Source organism: Bactrocera dorsalis, chromosome 2, assembly GCF_023373825.1.
Source record: "Bactrocera dorsalis isolate Fly_Bdor chromosome 2, ASM2337382v1, whole genome shotgun sequence".
In the NCBI taxonomy this organism is placed as follows: Eukaryota; Metazoa; Arthropoda; class Insecta; order Diptera; family Tephritidae; genus Bactrocera; species Bactrocera dorsalis.
Window position 1 is genome coordinate 89,895,439 of NC_064304.1, and position 6,084 is coordinate 89,901,522.

Here is a 6,084-nt window from a genome sequence, read left to right on the forward strand (position 1 = left end):
CTCTCAAAGGAAGAGTTTTGAAGTTATTTACAAAATCACGCTATGGAAGCTTTTTCTATTTATTTTCGACGAAAAACTGTCGAAAAAATGACCAATATCGATATTTTTTCTTCAAACAAAACAAATTTCGAAGAAAAGCTTCGCGTGATAGCGACTTTCTTTCAGATAAATAATCTTTTTGAGATTTTTTTAGATCAAAATTGCGGCCGCAATTGTGGACATCGTAGAGGACGTTTTCTTATATGTCCTTTCAATAATTTATTTAACTATTATACACCCAATAAATAAACATAAAAATAAATATTTTTTTTATTTATCATGAATACATTTATTTATAAAAAACGGGACCGATCAGTTAATTTCAACATTAGAAAAAAAAACGCGAAAATCTGTGATTTTTCGGACGGTCATACTGAGACGATCTCTTAAGTAAAATTTTAGCTTAAACAAAAATTTCTGCGCGTATTACTCAGGTATGGTATCATGGGTTCTCATACCATTTCTTTTGGTTTTATTTTGTTTTGCCTCAAAAGGGCATGTAAAAATTTCCAGATTGGTATCTCAAAAATCAGGGAAAAATCAAATCAGCTCTTCACGCTGATTATTTAAAAATGTAGATATATTTTTAAGGGGTCAGTAGAGCATTCTTTTGTTAATTTTTTTTTGCATTTTCTGTTCCCTTATACCCTTAGAATTAATGTAGAAACCCGCTTTACCATTAGAAGGTTTCAAAAAAGCCCAAAAATTATAATACCGCTGGACGTTTGGAGCGCTCGGAGTGCACACCTCAAGCTTTAAACGCAGTTTTCTCAAAACACACTTTTTTAAATTGGCGGACCTGATTCCGGTCGAACTGCTCAATTCATTTGATTAATTTTTTACAAATGTTCACAAAACGCCTGGCTATCTTTCCTACTAGATTAATAATTTTTTTATAATTTATTCATAATTTTATGACAAAATTTATATAAAAAACATGGTAAAAAATAAAAAAAAACGTTAATTACTTTTTATTTATCAACAAATTTTCATTCTTCTAGTAGGGACCTTTCAGATATTTTTTAAGAATAAATTGGGTTTTCGTGTTTGAGATGATCCAAACATGAGAAATCGTGTCCGCCAGTGAAAAATCTCATCTCATTTAGCCAGCCATTTTTCCGACAGATACCATCAAAAAATTCTGAAAAAATTTGTTTATAGACTATACGTATACCTCATGATATGTGAAAAAAGATCTATTGTAGAACAAACATTTCTATAAAAAATAGTCAAAAAAACAAGCCAGATTACCCTACTGACCTCTTAAGGCTGCCCGCGCTTCCTCCATAGTGTTACTAATTTCAAGGCAACACAATATACCATGTTCAGGATATGATTATGAAGTCGATATATTAAACAAAATACCTTTCTCCAGTATTTTTCATTGATGGCTATATTTTATTGAATGTATAGTTCTAAATATTATATCTGAAGGTGTGATTATATTTCAAAATTTACAAAGCGTCTTATCTTGTCTTTACCTGTTTAATTTTCAAATGGCTGTCTACTTCAGCATTTCAGTAGAATACAGCGCTTTTATTTAAAATGTATTTCAATTTCGTTTCCAATTATGGCCTGCGAGGCATTTTCTCTGCGGCCGCTTTATTTCTGTTGAATTCGCTTGCTGCCAATTTGCTTTACTTCCTTTCCACTTGTATTAAATTTAATGAAATTACGCGTCACTTATTCTCGCCACGTTTTCAGCGCCAACATTAGCAGGTGCCAGAGGTTTATATCCTCGCACTTAAAACTGCAGCTGGGCAAAGGACGTTTGTGTCAGCTTTAATTTGCGGAGCTTTTGCGCTTTACAATTTTTTTTCTTCAAATTTTATATTTTTGATTTGCTGGCCTTTCTTTTACTACACATACCAACAGCTCTTTCATTCCACTTTCTACACATTTTCACATTTCCTCACTCTGGTATATATGTACATATATACGGTTTTTCATTTTTTTGTTTTGCTTCACCTTTTGGCTGTGCAAGCGCGTTGAGTATGCAGTGCACGTAACTTATGGCAGCAAACATCTGTCAATGCCAATGCCAAATATCGAAAAAAGGTACATAACTGCGACAATTTTCACAATAAACCTCGTTAAGTTGAGTTTTTCGGAAGATTTTTACTATTTTTGAGGCTGCCGCGCCTTTCACTTGCACATGTTACAAGGGCAGCAGACTTTGCATTGCTATATGCGCACAAATAGGTCCATTACGTTCCGTATTGGGTTAAGTTGAGTGTTTTTATTCCCGGATGAATTTGTTATGCCGCTACGAAAGAATGTGTTCATGCACTTTAACTACTAAGTGACACAGATAACGCTGTTAGCTAGAATACACGAAACGTTGATTATACGCACACAAAAACTATGAACATATATACATATATATATATATATGTATGTGAACACTAGTAGTAACTAAATGTGCTACAGCGCCACCGGCAAACCGACCGAACTACACTTAAACCGACACAAATAACTTCTGCGACATAAACTTAGCCTTTCAGATAGTTGCCAGCTTACGTGTGACAAAGCAAGGACGACATAGTGGCGCCTTGTACAGGCCAAAACGGAAGCACGCAAGTACACACGTTCACGCTTTAATTGGAGAGCTCTTCCTACCTTGGACACAACATCTCTTACATCTCAACACTGAACTCTTACAGCTGCTTCAGCCTTTCATAGCAATAACAGCACACGAACTCATACAAGCTTAATTGATTTCTATGTTACTGTAGCTGACCAAAATGCACGCAACTGCTGAGCACTCATACGCACTGTTGGTCTGCATGGAGAACAATTGCCGGTGCTATGCCTGCATTTGAGTTCCACAGAATTGCACGAATGCCACACTTTTGAATTGCTGACAGCATGAAATTTTAGCAACTACTGTTATTATATAGTTGTTGCTGCAATGCAAACTGTCAAAGTGAATGGTGAATTATATATTGTATAGACAACAACAATTCGGTAGTTCACAACTGACAAAAGCAATTAACGCCAGCTTCACTGCTCGCTTCAACATTGCGCATTCACAAACACATTCACGAACTGCTGGACATTTCACGTTATCTTAACGCAGCTTTAGTTGCCTTAAAACTACTCGGATTTGGCTTTTACTTAGATTTAAGCACTTTTAGTTTAATGGAGATCAAACACTTTTGACAACTTATTAGAAGATTATAACATTTTTTTATGCGCACAACACAAATTACACGTTAAATTGCAAATTGCATGTAGATTTATTTGCGATAAACCGTTATTTCGCTTAAAATCACAAGAAATTACTATGCGCCGTCGTTGCGCTACGCGTACCGCCGTCGGTATGTGTACATCCATACCAAACAACACAAATATCGAACATCAACTGACGGCAGTCCATTGAAATTGCCGAGAGTTCGGAAGTTTGAACTCGTATTTGCAACTGCGGTCCACGAGTCCTGTTTGCACCAACTGTTAGCAGCGACACTATTTTCCTGTCGCGAAATGCGGTGAGCCTGCTGGAGACGACGCATGCGTTGCAACATTTTACTCTCTATTTTAGGGATTTTTCTCTTGCGTGGTTTGATTGCAAGGACTTATTATATCCCCTTATTTTGAGGAGTACGATGTGTAATAAAAGGAGAAGGATATAATAACGAAAACCATAGAGGGGAAATAGAAATAGTTATTTATTTAGTCTTTTTGTATTATTATAGAGCAAGAGATAGCAAACGCATGTAATATAAGTTTTCGGATCGTAACTCAGTCTAATATACTTGTGTGTAAAATATAACTGGTCTGTGCTTTCTTAAAACTATCTCTATACCACTTTAAGGCAACATAGAAATATTTCTTGTTTGGAGTAATAGTAATAGTAAGTCCAATTCTCTTCTGCCAAATAGAGAAACTTGAGCAATTGTTCCTGCTTTGGTGGACGCTCATATGTGATATTTTCTACACTTAATAACTGATCGCATATATGAAAAGATATTTCACAACAAAAAAATTAAAGCGACCGTGTTTTGTTTGCGTAAAGTTAGCTCGCAGACACTCCACAGTATAACAAGTGCATTGAATGTACTTTGTTTTAATCCGACCAAAAGGAGACTATTTTTTTTTCTTATCATCCTTTTTATTCTCCATATATCTCAAACGGCATAAAGTGGTCGGTAGTTCGGATTTTTCATTTAATATCAAATTCATATAGAATCCTCTGCTCCGCTAAACTACTCTTTGCTGTGGCCAAACTACGTTTTATTTGATGGAAATTGCAAAATTGGAACAATAAGACCAACTACAATAAGTTTTCTGTGATTTCAAGTTTTAAATCATCACTGTTAATAAATTTAGTTATGCACGCATAGAAAGTTTTATATGAACATTCCATAAATCAACAAATTTTCTAGTTTATAAGTAGACGGGTATTTCTTTTGACAGCTGTGTCCTGATTTATATTCTAGGAACAACGTTTGCGAATCGCTCAAATTTATTATCAAATTAATTGCTCGCGCTTTGCGTACAATATTATATATATGTATATTCGATCGAGATAACCGACTATCAGAGCCGTTAGTTGGAGCAACGTAGATCGGTTTCGCACCACGTTTACTCTAGTGGATAGTGCGCATCCTCAAGATGCCGTACAGTTCACACCGAAGACGTTATTGCTGTTGTGGAGAAGAGTGTGTATCGAGTGTGTGTCTTTACTTAAAGATCCAACCGCAATCGCTTGCAAGAACTAGATCTGTGCTCTTATGGAAGATTGTCCGGATAAATACTGTTTTACAGGCGTAAAAATCCAATTCGTAGAAGAATTTTTTTTTTTTCAAAATTATTTTATTTATTGTATCTGCTTTTTCTTAAAGCCTAACAATAAGTAATGAAATCTTAAATCTATTTAAAAACTAGACAGACTCAAGCAAGTGATTGAGCTGTTTTGGTGTTACGTCGCTCTTTAATACGCAGGCATATCTCTTCTTTTAAGTCGTGTTTGATCGCAGGAATGTACCAAAGCATTAGCCAAAGGGTTTGGGTGATCTCGGAGTTTAGATATATATTTAATTCTGCTGTCTTCTACATCTTTCCTTACCATAGAAATACCAAGGTCTTTATGGATATTTTCATTACGCGTGTACCATGGTGAACACGTGATTGTTCTAAGCATTTTTGATTGGAACCTTTGTATTAGATCAATATTAGTTGCACAGGTCGTACCCCACAGTTGAATGCCGTACATCCAAATCGGCTTTATGACCGCATTATATAAGAGCACTTTGTTGTCTAGGCTAAGTTCGGAGTTTTTATTTAAAAGCCAAATTAAATTTGCAGCTCTAATCTTCTACTAGATACGTGTTTTCTCCACGTGAGCCTTCTATCTAGGTGAATACCAAGATATGTTACTTCGTTCGCTTGGGGTACTAAGATATTGTTTATTTTTACTGCCGGGCACATCTTTGGTCTTAGCGAGAATGTAATGTGCTTACATTTCTGTTCATTCACATTTATACGCCAGTTCGCTAGCCATTCTTCGACAGAACTTAAATGCTCCATTAATATTCCTAATGCTAAAGTGTGGCATTTGTTACGGCTCACTATTGCTGTATCGTCCGCAAAAGTTGAAGTTAATACATTGTTAGCTGTAGGAAGATCTGCTGTATATATGATGTATAGTGTTGGGCCTAAAACACTGCCCTGGGGTACACCAGCCCTTATCTCACGTTCATCAGATATGAAATCTCCCACTTTTACCATAAATTTTCTATTTTTTAAATAAGACTCCAAGGTTCTATACAATTCTAAAAGTAGAATTTTTTTAATCTTATATAGAAGACCTTCGTGCCACACCTTATCAAATGCCTGAGCTACATCTGGAAATATTGCTGAACAGTACTCCCTGTGCTCAAATGCTTTCCTTATCTCGTTAGTAATTCTATTTACTTGCTCTATTGTGCCATGTTTCGCACGAAATCCGAATTGATGCATTGGTATTGTGTTATTTTCGTGGAGGAAAGGAGACATCTTTGATAGTAATACTTTTTCAAATACTTTTGAAAGACAGGGTAGAAG

General features: G+C 35.6%; 1 protein-coding gene across 1 annotated transcript in view; it reads right to left on the minus strand.

Moving 5' to 3' along the window:
* Positions 1–3,410, minus strand: part of LOC105230335 (neuroligin-4, Y-linked) — a 123,736-nt gene extending 120,326 nt beyond the window's left edge. The window contains exon 1 of the mRNA XM_011211035.4: positions 1,521–3,410. The gene's annotated coding sequence lies outside the window, so the exon portion shown is untranslated. The remainder of the gene's footprint in view (positions 1–1,520) is intronic.
* Between the last annotated feature and the right edge of the window lie 2,674 nt (positions 3,411–6,084).